This window comes from Rhinatrema bivittatum, chromosome 3, assembly GCF_901001135.1.
Source record: "Rhinatrema bivittatum chromosome 3, aRhiBiv1.1, whole genome shotgun sequence".
NCBI classification, from domain to species: Eukaryota; Metazoa; Chordata; class Amphibia; order Gymnophiona; family Rhinatrematidae; genus Rhinatrema; species Rhinatrema bivittatum.
Genome location: NC_042617.1, coordinates 232,882,545 through 232,899,733, shown reverse-complemented (window position 1 = coordinate 232,899,733; position 17,189 = coordinate 232,882,545). Strand labels below are relative to the sequence as shown.

Sequence of the window (17,189 nt, the reverse complement as noted above, 5' to 3'; positions counted from 1 at the left end):
TTGAACCCATCGGAGAGTGGCCCTCTGCATAAGGCTGCTACAGACCGCGGCCCGGACGCCGAGCGCAGAGACTTCAAAAATGCGCTTCAGTAAGATCTCCAATTTCCTATCCTGAAGATCCTTCAGCGCCATTCCGCCAGTCACTGGAATAGTGGTATGCTTAATAACAGCCGTGACCGCAGAGTCTACCTTGGGAACCTTAAGGAGATTTAAAGAGTCGCTTGGTAGAGGGTACGATTTTTCCATAGCCCTACTGACCCCTTAATGATGCCTCGGGGAAATCCCATTCCCTGGAGACAATCTGAAAAAGTTATGGTGAAATGGAAAAGTTTGTGGGGGATCCTTAAGCCCCGCTAAGACAGCATCCCCGGGAGAGGAATCCATCTCGGGATGCAAAGCCGGAATCTCCAATTCCTGCAAAATATGCGGAATTAAGGGATCCAATTCATCCTTGCTGTACAGCCTAAGGATTTGAGGATCATCCCCCTCCACCGGGACATGGGTGTCTACATTCCCTCCCATATCCTGAGCGCAAGTGTCCGCAGCCTTGGGAATACCCAGATCCGGATCCATAGCAGGGCAAGGAAGGCGAGCCCCCGCCTTCCTGGTCCGGTGCGGGCTTAAAAAGCTTAGGAGGGGGAGGGGGGACTCCTCCCAGTCTGCCTCAGCCTCTAAGTAGGCCTTATGAATTAAAAGAACAAATCTGGAGGAAAATGGCTGCGGCCTCTTTAATGCCCCCTCCCCGCAGGTCGAGAAAGGGGGGGGGTCCAAAATTGCTGAGAAATCTTGATCGCGTTGGCGCTGGGGACTTAATGCAGGCAGGGAGGTAGGAGAGAAATCCTCCTGACGCTACATCAGCGTCCATGCTCGCGGTCGGCACGGCCAAAATGGCCACCGCCCCTCGTTGAGGGGGGTGGGGCAGGCCTCTGCCCCCGAGCCGCCGAGCTTCTTCGCGGCCGCGAAAGAGAAAGGCCGCGGGCTGTCCCCGGCCGCCAGGAGGGTCCCTCGCCCCCGGGAATACACGGGAACAGAGACCCTCCCGGGAAAACGGATTCCCGACTCTCCGCAGGCCATACAGGCTGAGGCGAGCAGCATGGGAGCCGTATCAAAAGCGCACGAAAATTCAGAACCGAGCTGCTGGGTGAAGGGTCCACCCCCTCCGGAGCCCTGGGGCCTATTCGCGGCAGGCCGGGGCTGGAAAAACAAGACTACACTTTTGACCCGTCTCCGATAGGCTGTGAGTCTCCTTCGATGCTTGTTGGGTTTTTTTTGTTTTTTTTTTTTAAAAAAACAAGCTGCCTGAAATATACTAATAGCCCTTATGTCATGGCAAAGCGCAAGCCCCTTCAGAGAAAATCTGATCTCTGGTATGAAAACAAGGGGGGGGGGGGGTGGAGTGTGACCGGCCCACCGGTAAATACTCCCCCCCCCGGCCACTCAGGTAACCTATGCTCCGGGAACTTGGCTTCAGGGCACTGCCCTACCTTGCCTGCCACAATGTAGCACCAGAAAGGAAAGAAAACTAAAAGTAGTCTCAAGTGAAGTAGAAACTCCTAAGGTGCTGTCTGCTTAAGGGATATAAATTGATCTAGTCAGAGCAGTTGGAGCAAACCTGTGCTACCAATGACAAATCTGAGAAGGATCAGGACCGCAGGTTATGCCTCTCAATCTGCTGGAGTCAGAGAAATACTGAGGGATCGCAGGTGGCACACCAGTATATCTAGGGGGTGTTTTTCAGCTTTTCTCTGACTCCATCTGCTGGAAGGGAGGCATAACCCAGCAGCCTGGACTGATCCTGGTACGTACAGGGAACTCCCACATATGCTTAGTAGTAAAATTTCATTCAACAAGAAAGAAGGGACCGATCAGCGCCATAGCATAAATGTCATCCACAGGTCATGGCTGATTCAGCCCTGTTAACTGGCAGAGAATCTGCTGGTTGTGAGCTAGAAAAGACAACTCATCTGATGCTGGATGCTTCAGTGCCTTCTTCCATCACTAGATCTCGCCCTGTAACCCACAATCACCTGCCCTCTCTCCTAGATCACTTGAGTCAAGCTGTCTATTACTCCAGCCTTACTGATTTTAAATGTGAATGTAAAAGATAAGGGAAGGATTTGTGGACAATCATATGTCATTCCCCCCCCCCCCCCCCAAACAAAGCCTGTGAATTGAAATGTGATCAATAATGGGAGACAAATATGCTACCAACAAACTTACACCTGTATCATAATGGTAAGGAACATTCTACTGCCCTGCCTACCTTCTTTGCTAACATGGCCTTAACTTAAATATACAGTGTGATGAGGTGCAGGCTGTTTCAGGGGAGGAAAACCCGGTCCGGATCCCCACAGGGAGAGCCCGGAGCAAAGCTAGATGGCAGTAAGTGCCTGGGAGTCGGGCACAGACTACATTTCCCAGGTTCTTTGAGCCTCAGCTGAACCAATGGGAGAGAATGAGGTTTGATTGTCCAGCTGAGCAGGGCACCCAGACAAGGGACACACCTGTTCCCATGATTACAGAGGAGGAAGTTATGGGAGATACGTTAAGCTCAAAAGAAGAGCTCAGCAACTCAGAGGGGGAGGAGGACCCCATGGAAGTAGTAGAGGTCCCGGCAGGAGAAGCTGATAACAGTGACATGGAGACTGAGTAAATGAGGATTACTCTAAATTTTGGTTATTTTCTTTAACCTGTGTGCAGGTGGGCTTTGTGTTGTTTAAGATCTGGGAGGACTATAGCCTGCAGCACAACTGAGGGGACGGTTTGGCTGGCTGGAAAAGCCAGGTATCTGTCTTACTTCCCAACGAACTGAGGGGTTCGGGACTGCGTAAGGATTTGCACCTGGGACTTATAACGAGATAATGTTTTGGGACAAAAGTGTTTTTCTTGCCTTGCCAGAGAGCCAGAATTGAAGGGACTGGCTGTGGGGACATTGAAAGCCCTGACTTGAGGGGTGCAAGGGCACCCGAATCCACACAGGAGATGCAGGACTAGGATTATGCGGTGGAGGTCTGCAGAAACCACCAGACAGAAGGTGGATCTGCGGGCAACAAAAGCCCAGCAAAGTCCTGTGACCAGAGGTATGCTACAACGGCTACAACTTAGCCTGGTGACTTAGTGACACCACTGTGCACTGCCCTGCACAAGAGCTCTGATGCAGCCTTAGGATGATTGTTGCTGTGACCGGACTAGGAATAGTGGGAAGATGTGTCTATTAAAATAGGGGAAAACTTCCTGGGTAGCTGCAAATGGTTCTGGCTGAACTGGAAGATAAAGGAGACAGGAAAATTGTACTACACTAAATCAGTATCAGCACAGGCTGCTCTCATAAAAGCAGACATAGAAAGTGTGCATGTACACACAGCCTCACCTTAAAAATTAAAAAAAAAACAAACAGCAAATCAGGGGTTGCCACACATTGTTTCCTTATAAATCTGTACTCCACCCTAAAAACACTGATCTCAGAAAAAGTAAAGCAATATTTCTGTGAGGGAGTGGGCTGAAGCAGACACTCCCTGCTGTGCTTTTCTGGATAATCTTCTGTACAGGCATCAGGTTGTACAGCTTCAGTTGACAGCACGAGGAGCATAGTTCCCAATACATACCAGCACTGCTAGCTTGCTTCTCTCACAGACTCCTGGTAAGTAGGGGTAAGGCAGCACCCCCTCTCCTTTCAGACAGGAACACAGCCATTGATAGATGCTCGGAGGTTCTTCAGTAAAACATGAGGGATGATGCATAACTCCTGTTTGAACTTAAAACATTAAAAATCAAAACAAAATCAGGTTTAGTGTTAAATTATTTTAACAGGCAAAGTATAAATGGGACCTTGCTCTTTTGATTTGTTCTTTTATTCTTAAGAAACTCATAGCAAGTCCATAGCATTTCACACAACAGGTCCAGGCTTATGAATACTTGACCAAAAATAAGGGTAATGTTATGTATGTTGCACACTCAACTACAAGCATGCTTCAATAAATTTGCCCACTGTTCTGTTTTAAACTAGGTTTAGGAAGAGACTACTAGCAGTGGTATCTGCATGTCTGCATGGAAAAAGGGTGACTTTCTGAGATCTGCCTAGGGATGCCAAGTGTCCTGGGTTTGTTTTTTTTTGTTTTTGTTTTTATTTTACAGACTATACAAAATTTTGGGTGTCTAGAAATCAAAGGAAAAGCAAAATTGCTTACCTGTAACAAGTGTTCACCATGGACAGCAGAATAAATCAGCCATACAAGTGGATGATGTCACCATACAGTGCAGACATGGAATGTGCTCTCTCAGAGCTCAGAAAAGAAAATTGGTTCTTACCTGATCATTTTCATTCCTGCAGTATCATGGATCAGTCCAGACTCCTGGGTTTTGCCCCCACCCCTAGCAGATGGAGAAAAAAGTTTATCAACAAAACTCTGCCTTATATAGGACTGTGCCACCTACAGTCTGGTAGTATTACTTAATGTTAAAGCAGAATAGATCCAACAAACAACCCAAACTAACTATGTACAGTAACCTAACAACCTGAAACCAGCTCATGAACCCCCATGAGTACAGAACCTGTGCTAGTCGGAAAAAAACTCAAGACAAGAAAAGAAAACACAGTGCGGACTCTCCATATACCCTTCAAGTGTCAAATGGGCGGGACTCTGGACTGATCCGTGGTACTACAGGAACGAAAATTATCAGGTAAGAACCAATTTTCTTTTCCCTGTACGTACCAAGATCAGTCCAGACTCCTGGGATGTACAGAGCTTTACTTACTTAGGATAGGATCTGGAGAGGCCCCGCCTCATGAGCACACCTTCTCCAAAAACCAACTGTCCCGGAATCCCGGACATTCCAGGCGATAATGCCTGGCAAAAGTATGTAATGACTTCCAAGTAGCCGCTCATACAAATTTCCACAGGTTGAAATCAGTTGACATTGCATCCAGGAGGACAGCTTTATGCCACGAGTCGAATGAGCCCGAAGACCCTCTGGCAAAGAACCAACCAACCGCTCAAAAGATAGGCTTGAATTCTATGGCCTCCTTTAGCCACGAGCAATGGTAGTCTTAGATGCCATGTTTGCCCCTTTTCTTGGCCCACTTCAGAGCACAAAGAGGTGATCCGAAACTCGGAAACCATGGTAATCTCCAGGTAGTGTATCAAAGCCCTACGAACATCCAACTTCTATTAAATCCTTAGACAAGGGATCCCCCCTATCCAAGTCGGAAAAAGGAAGGCAGCTCCACGTACTGATTGAGATGAAAGGAGGGACACCATCTTGGGAAGAAAGGGAAGGCACTGTATGCAGAGAAACACCAGAATCCAAAATTCTCAAAAAGGGCTCTCTACATGACAAGGCTTGAATCTCTGACAGCCGGCAGCAGAGTCAATCGCTACCAGGAAACACCACTTTCCAAGTGAGGTCCTTCAAGTTTGGCTCTACAGAGATGTTCAAAAGGAGCCGCACACAAAGCTTTAAGAACTAAATTTAGATTCCAAGATGGACATGGCTGCTCTCACAGGAGGACGCAAATGCTTTGCCCCTCTCAGAAAACGAGCGACATCAAGATGTGCTGCTAAACTCGCTCCTTGAATATTACCTCGTAAAGAGCAGAGGTCGGCCACCTGTACCCGCAAAGAACTACACGACAAGCCCCTTTGCCAGACCAGCCTGAAGGAAACCCAAAATGACTGGTATCTCCGCCCCGAGTAGGTAAGATACCCCGGTCAAGACACCAGGTCTCAAAGACCTTCCACACTCATAATTAAGATAAAGACGTAGAAGTCTTCTGTGAGCGCATAATAACGTAGTCACAACGGCATCACGAGTACCCTCTGGACTTCAGGACGCTTCCTCTCAAAGCACATTGCGCTAGACAAACGCGCCTCAACCTGGTCTCTAAACAAACGGTACCCTGATGAAGCAGATTCGGCCAGTCTTGAAACTGTAAGGGGCCCGTCTATATCAGATGATCAGATCTGCAAACCAAGGGCGTCTCGGCCACTCTGGAGCTATCAGAATCACCTCCAACAGATTGTAATTCTATGAGCGCGAAGGATCTGGCCTATGAGAGGAAACACATACAGAAGAACATTGGTTGGCCAGGGAAGTACCAGAGCATCCACTCCCTCCGCTCCTGTGTCCCACCGACGAGCGAAGAAGCGAGGAGCCTTGGAATTCTTGACATAGCCATCAGATCCATACTTGGCGTGCCCCACTGAGTGCAGAGAATCTGAAAGGCTTCCTCCGAGAGCTCCCATTCTCCGGGATCTAGGAATGTCGACTGAGAAAATCCACGTGGAAGTTTTCCACTCCGGCTATGTGAGATGCCGCTATGCTGACTAAGTTCTGTTCCGCCCACGAGATCAAACAGACGAGCATCTGACACCACAGATTGACTCCGGGTTCCACCCTGGCAATTGATGTAAGCCACTGTGGTCGCATTGTCGGAGAGAACTCTGACTGACTTTTCTGCGGAGAATCGGAAGAAACGCCTCTAGTGCCAAGCGCACCACCCTGGTCTCCCAAGCGATTGATGGGACCATTGATCTTTCTCTTGGGACCATAGCCCCTGAACCGACTCTCTCAGGCACACGCTCCCCAACCGTGCAGGCTGGCATCTGTAGTGACCACAGTCCAGTCGGGAACCACTAAAGGAACCCCCTGCTTCAAATTGTCCACAAGCAGCCACCAATCCAGGCTGCCCCATCAGCGGTAAAGGAAGATAAAATTGCTCCGAAAACGGGCTCCATCGGGAAAGCAATGCGGATTGCAAAGGCCGCATATGCGCAAATGCCCATGGGACTAATTCCAAAGTTGAAGTCATGGAACCTAGGACTTGCAAGTAATCCCATACCGTCGGAATTTGCTTGGCCAACAAGGCTCGCACCTGACTTTGAAGCTTGAGCATCCGTTCCTCCGTGAGGGACACCCGACCCTGACGAGTGTCGAACAGAGCTCCCAAAAACTCCGACAGACGGTAGGAGACGACTCTTGGACATGTGACTATCCAGCCGAGGGCTTGCAATAAACTGAAGTATTCGGTATATCTCCTCCTGGCAAAGCACCTCCGACTTCGCCCAAATTAACCAAACGTCCAGGTACATGTGCACTAAAATCCCCTCCTTCCGGAGCTGCGCTGCCACAACCACCATAATCTTGGTAAAAGTTCGAGGTGCTGTGGCCAGACCGAACGGGAGGGCTTGAAATTGGTAGTGCTGTCTTAAAACAGAGAACGTCAGAAACCTCTGATGATCGGCCCAAATCCCTATGTGCAAATACGCTTCCATTAGAGCCAGAGACGCAAGGAATTCCCCTTGCCGAACCGACGCAATGAGGGACCTTAACTTTCCATTTGGAATTCGAAGACACCTGTTGACCAGCTTGAGGTCGAGGATGGGCCGAAAGGTCACTTCTTTCTTTGGCACCACAAAATAAATGGAATAACGACCCCTTCGAAGCTCCGACTGAGGAACTGGAACCACAGCGCCGAAGTCAGGCAGGCGCTGCAGGGTGTCCTTCACCGCGTGACACTTGGTTACATGATCGCATGGGAGAGACAGAAAATGCTGATGGGGCCGGCGTACAAAATCTAATGCGTAACCATGTTTTATCACTGAAAGAACCCACTGATCAGACCTGATCTTGACCCACTCCTCGTAAAACAGAGACAATCTGCCTCCCACCACAGGAACCAAGGAATGAGCCGGCCACACATCATTGTGAAGGCTTTCCGCCCGAAGTTGTCAGACCGGAGCCAGGTCTACCAAAACGCTGCCCCCGAAAGGACAGAGTACATCTGCTTGCCTGGTGGTGTTGTGACGAAAGGAAAAAAAACTGATCCCCGAGAAGTCCCTGACATCTGGCCTCCATGAAAACGAGACCTGGAAGTGAAGGAACCTCTCGACTTCAGTCTATCCTCCGGTAAGCAATGCACCTTATTCTCGCCCAAGGACTGAATTAGGTCTTCCAGCTCCTTCACAAAGAATAGCTTTCCTTTAAACGGTAAGGAACCCAGCTGAGATTTAGAAGACACATCCACCGCCCAGTTGCATAACCACAGCAGATGCCTTGCGGATACAGCAGACACCATGGCTCTGGCCGACGTGCGAAGCAAATCGTAGAAGGCATCAGCACTATAGGCTATCACCGCCTCTAACCGCCCTGCTTGGAGAGATTCCTCTTGAGATAGCAATTTGTTAGCCAAAAGCTGTTGTTTCCAACGCAGGTCCACCCTCAATGAAAAATTACTACACATCGCCGCACGGATTCCCAGTGCAGAAACCTCAAAAATCTTCTTAAGTTGAACCTCCAACTTGCAATCCTGTAGATCCTTAAGGGCCGTTCCCACAGTGACCAGAATGGTGGTCTTTGTGACCGCAGCCACCGCTGCATCCACCTTAGGTGCTCTTAAAAGTTCCAATGCCTCTTCAGGCAGCAGATAGAGTTTATCCATGGCCTTAGCCACTTTAAAGCCCAAGTCCGGAGTGTCCCATTCCTTGAAAAGTAAATCCATAGCCGAGAAATGAAATGGGAAAGAGGACAGAGGGACCCCGTAGGCCCCAATACCGCAGGATCCGTAACTCCCAACCAGGATGCTTCTTGAGGGAGTGGAATGCCCAACTCCCCCAAAATCGCTGGAATGAGTGGACACCACTCTGAAATGGCTTTGTCTCCCCCTCCACACCCCTCAGGGGCTGGGCAGGGAACTCCCAGTCATCCTAATCCATGGAGGTATCTGGATCCGCCAGTGGTGTTCTCAAGTTGAGAGGCCTCTGGCCTGGTGGAGGGCCTGGGTCCTGTACAGTCTTGGCCCGCTTCGGGGCCCCAGGTTGGGGTTCCAGACCAAGGGGTCTCTTTTTGGTCGCCTTCTGGGTCTTAAAGGCCTTATGCATCAAAAGAACAAAATCTGAAGAAAAGGATGAGTCCAAGGATACACTATCCTCATCCCCTGTAGGGACGTCCCCAGCATCCTAGCTGTCGGGACCTGCGGGCCTGTCCCCCTCAGGGACCCTCTGCTGCAGCGAGAGGCTCGGCGGGAGATGCTCCCCTGCCTGTGCTGCCGATGCTGCTGACAGAAATGTGCCCAAAATGGCGCCTGCTCCGGAGGCCGCGGACCCTAGAGGATCCAAAATGGCGGCCATTACCACGTTTTGCGGGAACAGGCCCAAAATCGACGGGGGCAGCTCCCTGAATGCTCCTGTCATGGACTGCACCCTCACCATGACCCTCTGTGGGGTTGTGGAAGCTCCCTCTCCCCCAGAAAGGCAATTCGAGCAGAGTTCATCCTGCGCTATGCGCACTCGCGCAACGCCACAGGCCCGACACGCGGTCCAATGCGACATGAGGGAGAAACAAAAAAACAATTAACCCCCCCCCCCCAACATGCGGCGAAATGGCGTGAAAACACACACACACAACCCGCGATCAGAAGGGAAGGGAGAGCAGAGCCGCAAAGAAAAAACTGGCAGTCAGATTTTTTTGTTTAAACAAAATACTTGCCGCTAGTCCTCCTGGTCCTGGCCCTTCTGAGGAGAGTGAGCCAGGCTCCCGAGTATCACCCCCCAGTAGTGGATGAGCTGGAAAGAACAAAGGGCTTCCACCCACTACCTCTACTGCTGCGTACAACCAGGGAGGATGGTCCCCTCAGGACCTCACATCCCCCTGGGAGGTGGGAGACTCCGACCTGCAGGCAGTCACTGCGGTCCCAGTCTATTTGCTATTTCCTTTTTTTTTTTTTTTTAAATTAACTAACCCTGTCACAAAAGCCCAAACTTATCTTAGGCCCTAACACAGACTGTAGGTTTTGTACCCCCTTCCATCTGCTGGAGACAGAAGAATACTGCCAGACTGTAGGTGACACCATCCTATATAAGGCGGAGTTTTGTTGATAAACTTCTGTCTCCATCTGCTAGGGGGGGGCGCAAAACCCAGGAGTCTGGACTGATCCGGGTACGTACAGGGAAAAGCTTTGGAGCTTGTACTACCTGACAGGGAGGACAGTGGGACTGTGTGACTGATTTGTTCTGCTGTCCACGGAGAACACCTGTTACAGATAAGTAATTTTACTTTTTCATGGACAAGTAGGAAAAAATTAAGTCACACAAGGGGGGATTCCCAAGCTGAGGGATGCATTGAAATAATTTATTTTTTTGCTTTGTAAGTAGGAATTGCAACCATGTTGAAGAGATAATGTCTCTTAGCTCGGTTTAACCACCAACTGCAATATGACTTTCCACAAATAAACAATTCAAACAACAAACATCTTAACAGGGAGGGTGGGAAAAAAAAAAACCTGCACTGCACATCCAGAACTGCTACCTCCCACAACAGCACAAAAAAATGCACCAAAAAACCAACCTATTCTCTATTCCAGTGATGGCGAACTCCAGTCCTCAAATGCCAAACAAGCCAGCTTTTCAGGATATCCACAATGAATATGCATAAGATAGATTTGCATATAATGGAGGCAGTGCTGCATGAGGCTACTGCAGACCGCCGCCCGAACACACAGCACGGATACCTCAAAGGTGTGCTTGAGGAGAACCTCAAGCCGCCTATCCTGCAAATCTTTAAGAGCAGTTGCCCCTGTTACGGGAATGGTCGTCCGCTTAGTGACCGCGGAAACAGACGCGTCCACCTTGGGAATCCTGAGGATGTCCAAGGACTCATCGAGCAAGGGATAGAGTTTTTCCATCGCCCTTCCCACTCACAGGGTCGCCTCAGGAGATTCCCACTCACGAGTTACTAACTGCATGAGCATCAGGTGAAAGGGAAAGGTTTTGGGAGGGGCCCGTAGCCCTGAGAGCACCGGATTCCCCTTAACAGGCTCCGCGCTGGGTAGTGGTGCATCAACGTCCAGCTCAGCCAGAACATGGGGAATCAAAGGATCCAACTCCTCCCGCCGAAATATGCGGAAAACCCGGGGATCGTCCCCCTCTACTGGGGAGAACTCATCAACATCCCATCTATATTTTGGAGGAGCGGATCCAGGAAAAACCCCGAAGGACCAGGGTCCGGAGTCACATCTGGGACCGAAGGGTTATTTAGGGCCATGGCACGTTTTGCGACCTTTGCAGGAGGAGGTTTCGCATCCTTCTGATGCGCCGCCAAAAAGGCTTGATGGATTAATAAAATAAACTTTGATGAAAAAGATGCCTGGCCCTTTAAGGGCGCCGGAGGAGGGGGCGGGTCTCGGATCGCGCGGTCGGACCGGACTTAAGCTGGGAGGAGAATGAGGAGACTCCCCTCCCCCAGCAGGCAGGCAGGGAACGTACAAAATGGCCGCCATTCCCGCACCCGCTGGAGCTGCGCGTGATCGGGAGCGCCGGCCCAAGTCCAGCGGCAAAATCGCCCCGAAACCAGCCCCTGATCAGTCCAGACCGCTGGGTTGTGTCTCCCTTCCAGCAGAGGGAGTCAGAGAAAAAAAAACTAAAAAGGCACCCCTCTTAACCTGGTGTGCCACCTGCGATCCCTCAGTATATATGATATTAAAGCAGAATAACCAATAAAGGAGAACAAATCCCCAAACATAACAACCAGTGGCTACAACAATAAGCGCCGTAAAAGAAACAAACCGTACCACCGCATAACATATCAATCAAGAAGATTCCTTCCCATGCCTGTAAAGAACTCTGCCAAGGTAAGAAGAAGGACGAAAACATACAGAAAAAACGGACTTTCCAAAAAACCCAAGGGCAGGCGTCTGGACTGATCCTTGGTACTACAGGAACGAAAATTAGCAGGTAAGAACCAATTTTCCTTTCCCTGTACGTACCAGGATCAGTCCAGACCACTGGGATGTACCAAAGCTGCCCTAATTGGGGTGGGATCTGGAGAGTCCAGCACGAAGAACACTGCTGCCAAAACAGTCGACCTCTGGATCCTGGACGTCCACACGATAATGTTTCGCAAAAGTATGCAAGGATTTCCAAGGGGCTGCTCTACAAATCTCCTGCAGCGAGACAGACTGGCTCTCCGCCCAAGAGGCCGCTTGAGACCTGGTAGAGTGCCTTCTGGTATGGCCCGCCCAGCGCAAAGATAAGTGGAGGAAATGGCCTCCTTCAACCACCTAGCAACCGTAGCTTTGGATGCCTTGTGTCCCCATCTAGGACCAGTCAATAAGACAAACAAATGATCCGATAATCAAAAAGCAGTGGTCACCTCTAGATAGCGAAGGAGAACCCGGCGCACATCCAACTTATGCAGATCCTTATCCGTTGCAGAAGTCAGATCCAAATTCGTGAAGGCCGGTAACTCTACCGTCTGATTGACATGAAAAGCCGATACCACCTTGGGAAGAAGGAGAGAACGGTCCGCAGCGAAACTCCGGAATCTGAAATACGAAGATACGGATCCCGACACGACAAAGCTTGAAGCTCTGAAATTTGGCGTGTGGAGGTAATGGCTACCAAAATAACAGTGTTGAGTGTCAAATCCTTCAATGTAGCCCGCAGGAGGGGCTCAAAAGGAAGTCCACATAAGCCCTTGAGAACTACATTTAAGCTCCAGGCAGGACAAATTTGTTGTACCGGTGGGCGCAAATGCTTGGCCCCTTTCAAAAAACGGGACACATCTGGAAAAGCTGCCAGCGAGCAGGTCGCAGGCAACCCAGTGCCGCGACCTGCACCTGGAGAGAACTGCAAGCTAGACTTTTCTTCAGTCCCTCCTGGAGGAAGGATAGGATGTGTTCCACCGAAGCCAGACGCGGGGGGACGTTGAAACCTTGGCACCAAGAGTCGAAAACTCTCCAAATATGAATATAGGCTAACGACGTGGACGATTTCCGTGCTTGCAAGAGAGTAGAAATAACCGAATCCAAATATCCCCTTCTTCCTCAATTGCCTCCTCTCATAAGCTAGACAAAAGCGATCCGCTCGATCTAAAAATACTGGACCTTGTCGAAGAAGATTCGGAAGGTAGGTGAGACGCACTGGACCGTCGATCACCAACGAGATCAGATCCGCAAACCACGGCCTTCAGGGCCACTCTGGGGCTATCAGAATGACAGAACCCACGTGGTTCTCTATCCGACGCACGATCTTGCCCACTAGTAGCCAAGGTGGAAACACATACAGTAGTACGCCGCGAGGTCACGGAAGAACAAGAGTATCCACTCCTTCCGTCCCGTGGTCTCTCCGACGAGTGAAAAACCGGGGCACCTATGCATTTGTCCGAGTTGCCATCAGGTCGAGGTGTGGAACTCCCCAACGATGAGTGATCAGCTGCAAAGCTGCGTCGGACAATTCCCACTCGCCGGAATCTAGATGCTGGCGGCTGAGAAAGTCTGCCTGCACATTGTCCACCCCGGCTATGTGCAAGGCCGCCAACCGGACTAGATGTCGCTCTGCCCACGTCATGAGCCTTTCGGCCTCCCAGGCCACCGACTGGCTCCTGGTTCCCCCTTGGCAGTTGATGTAGGCTACTGTCGTCACGTTGTCTGTCAAGACTCGCACCGCACACTGGGCTACCAGAGGGAGAAAAACACGCAACGCCAAGCGTACCACCCTGGTTTCCAATCGATTGATTGACCACGTCACCTGATAACTTGTCCAACGACCCTGAGTGGATTGTGACTGGCAAACTGCTCCCCAACCAGTGAGGCTGGCATCCATCGTGACTATTACCCACTGCGGCTCCTCCAGGTCCATCCCCTGTAACAAGTGGGCCGGAATCACCCACCAATTGAGACTGGACCTGGCTGGTTCCATCAGTGGCAAAGGCAGGCGAAACTCCTCCGATTTCGGATCCCACCGAGAAAGCAATGCGCGTTGTAATGGTCTCATATGCACCCAAGCCCAGGGAACCATCTCCAGAGTAGACGCCATGGAACCAAGTACCTGCAAATAATCCCATACTATGGGCAGGGGTAAGGACATGAGCCGATGGATCTGCGCCACTAACTTGAGCTTCCTCTCCCAAGTAAGGAAGACCTTGCCTACCGAGGTATCGAAGGTTGCTCCCAGGAAGTTGACCAACTGGCTCTTGGCAAAGTTGACCACCCAACCGAGGGACTGGAGCTGGAGTAGAACCTTGCTCACTGCTTCCTGACAGAGGCTCTCCGATTTGGGCCCAGATGAGCCAATCGTCCAGGTATGGGTGAACCAAGATCCCCTCCCGCCGGAAGGCCGCTGCTACGACTACCATTACACCTTGGTGAAGACCCGAGGCGCTGTCGCTAAGCCGAACGGAAGAGCTTGGAACTGATAATGCTCCCCCAGGACCATGAACCGGAGAAACTGCTGATGGCGCTCGCATATCCATCTAACATTCAAGAAAAACCTTAAAACTTGGCTCTTCTTCCATCTAACATTCAAGAAAAACCTTAAAACTTGGCTCTTCCGGCAAGCCTTCCCGGAATTGCAGGATCACTTCGACACAGGACAAAGAACAAAATAGCGCAATATAAAGTCCACCGCTAACTTAATACCCTCAGGAACATCAGGACCTTATTGCTTGTTTTAAAGTAACTCTACACATTCTCTGTTCAATACTATGTTTACTGTTTAATGTTTAATGTAACGACCTTATTGATTGTTAAATGTAACGCTACACGTTCTCCGTTCAATACTATGTTTATTGTTTAATGTAACGCCCCCCGGCGACAGTTGTGTTAAATGGAAACCGACTTGATTTGATATATATATATCAAGAAAGTCGGTATATAAAAACCCTAAATAAATAAATAAATAAATAAATAAATAAATATCCCGATGTGAAGATATGCCTCGGTCAGGTCCAAAGAGGCCAAATATTCTCCTGAGTGGATGGCCGCAATGACCGACCGTAGAGTCTCCATGCGAAATCGGGGAACCAGAAGTGCTCGGTTGACTGCCTTGAGATCTAATACTGGCCAAAAGGACCCCCTCCTTCTTCGGGACTACGAAATAGATGGAGTACCTGCCGGCCCTGCGCTCCTCTGGAGGGACCGGAACAATAGCCCCCAGGGATTTCAAGCGATTCAGGGTTTGCCCGACTACCTCTTGCTTGGCCAGAGAGCCGGCGGGAGAAATCAGAAAAAGATCCCTTAACAGGCGGGCAAAATCCAACTCGTAACCGTGGGCGATGATATTGAAGACCCACTGGTCCGATGTGATCCTGACCCACTCCTCGAGAAACAGGGAGAGACGACCTCCCTCCACTGGAACCGGGGAGAGGGTTGGAACACCTTCATTGGGACTGCTTACCTCCGGTGGCCCCTTGAGAGCCTCCCTCCCAAAATGACCTCCGACCACGAAAGGAAGTAGGCCAAGGCTGAGCCCTCTGAGTCTGTTGTCGGATGGGAAAAGCGGGCGGCCACGACTACAAAAATCTGCGCTGTCCTCGGAAATGGTAACGCACTGCCCCAAAGGGCCTGGAAGACTTAGACTTGTCTTCTGGCAATTTATACACCTTATTCTCCCCAAGAGACTTAATAAGGGCGTCAAGTTCCTCCCCAAACAACAATTTTCCCTTAAAAGGAAGATTGCCCAACTGAGTTTTGGAAGAAACGTCCGCAGACCAGTTCTGGAGCCAGAGAAGCGGTCTAGCCGAAACTGTAGTGGCCATGTTGCGTGAAGATGCCCGCAACAGATCATATAATGCATCCACTGTGTAAGCTACCGTCGACTCCATCCTATTTGCCTGATCCGATTCCTCTGGCGGCAACACCTGTGACGTGAGCATTTGCTGGACCCACCCGAGGGTTGCTCGCTGCATGAGGCTACTGCAGACCGCCGCTCTAACAGAGCGCTGACACCTAAAAAATGCGCTTGAGGAGGACTTCTAGCCGCCTATCCTGTATGTCATTAAGAGCTGTCGCTCCCGTAACAGGAATGGTGGACTCAGACTGGGAGGAGAAATTGGATCGCCGTTCCGCGCCTCAAGGCAAAATGGGCCCAAAATCACCCCTGGACGAGCACTCCCCCCCCCGGGGAGGCAGCGGGCGCAAACCCCTTCCCGCAAGAGGCACAACCCAGCCTCCCCATATGCTGAGCACGATGGCCCTCGTGGCATCCTGGGGGGGGGCGGGGTTTCCAAACAGCGCAGTAGGAAAGAAAAAAGAAGAACTTAAAATACCCTGTTGACTCGCGGCCTTCCGGAGCTCTGGGAACGCTGCAGCACCCAAGGAAACTCGTCTCGGGGCGCCGAGGGGAGGGACCAGCCCACCAGTTAATCCCCCTCCAGAGATAGACGGCCCTCTGGGAACAATGCTTTTAGAGCTGCCAGCCCCTGCCTTACCTCTACCGCTGCTGAGTGAAAAGCCTGGGAAAATAAAAGCGCACTGAGCTTTTTTTTTTTTTTTTTTTTTTATACAACCAACTTGCTGTAGCCAAAGGTGTTAACTAAATCATCCAGAGCCTTAGAACTCTGTAAAAAAAAAAAAAAAAAAAAAAATAGATGTAACTAAATTTAAAGAAATTGAAAAATCAGGACATCAGGTTCTGTCAACCTCCTCTGCTGAGAGTCAGAGAAAATACTGAAGGATCGCAGGTGGCACACCAGGTTAAGAGGGGGTGCCTTTTCAGTTTTTTCTCTGACTCCATCTGCTGGAAGGGAGACACAACCCAGCGGTCTGGACTGATCCTGGTACGTACAGGGAACTATCATCTACAAGAGTAGTAATGTTCCCTAAATAATTAGTAGATAAGAAATGCCAAGAAGGGTCAAGACCAAGGTCCATCAAGCTCAACATCTTGTCTCCAACGGTGTCCAGTTTCAGTTGCAAGTACCCTGCAGATACCTTAAAAGTAGATCTATTCCCTGTTTACTCCCAGAAAAAGCAATAGCTTTTTTACAGGAACTTGTCCAAACCTCTTTTAAACCCTGCTTTGCTAGTCACCTTGACCATGTCATTTGGCAGCAGATTCCACAGCTTGATTTCCATTCAGCGCAGAAAATACTTTCTAAGATTTGTTTTAAGCCTGCTAGTTGTTAGTTTAATGGAGCATCCCCTTGTTTTAGTAGTATTTGAAAAGGTAAGTAACCACTCTACTAAGCTATTCCACCACACTCATGATTTTATAAAGTTTTGACATGTCCACACTTAGTTGTCTTTTCCTAGCTAACAAGCCTTAACCTGTGTAGCTTCTCATTATAGGGGAGCCTTTCCATTCCCTTTATCATTTGTGTTACCTTCCTCTGCACCTTTTCTAGTTCTGCTGTCTTTTTTGAGATGAGGTGACCAGAACGGCGCACAATATTCACATGAATCGATAGAGAGGCAATAT

At 49.9% G+C, this 17,189-nt stretch overlaps 1 long non-coding RNA gene across 2 annotated transcripts in view; it reads right to left on the bottom strand.

Annotated features, from left to right (window-relative positions):
- Positions 1-3,611: 3,611 nt before the first annotated feature.
- LOC115087294 overlaps positions 3,612-17,189 on the bottom strand; it is a 36,666-nt gene continuing 23,088 nt past the window's right edge. For both annotated transcript variants that reach the window (XR_003855491.1, XR_003855490.1), the window contains exon 3: positions 3,612-3,754. This is a non-coding gene — a long non-coding RNA (uncharacterized LOC115087294). The remainder of the gene's footprint in view (positions 3,755-17,189) is intronic.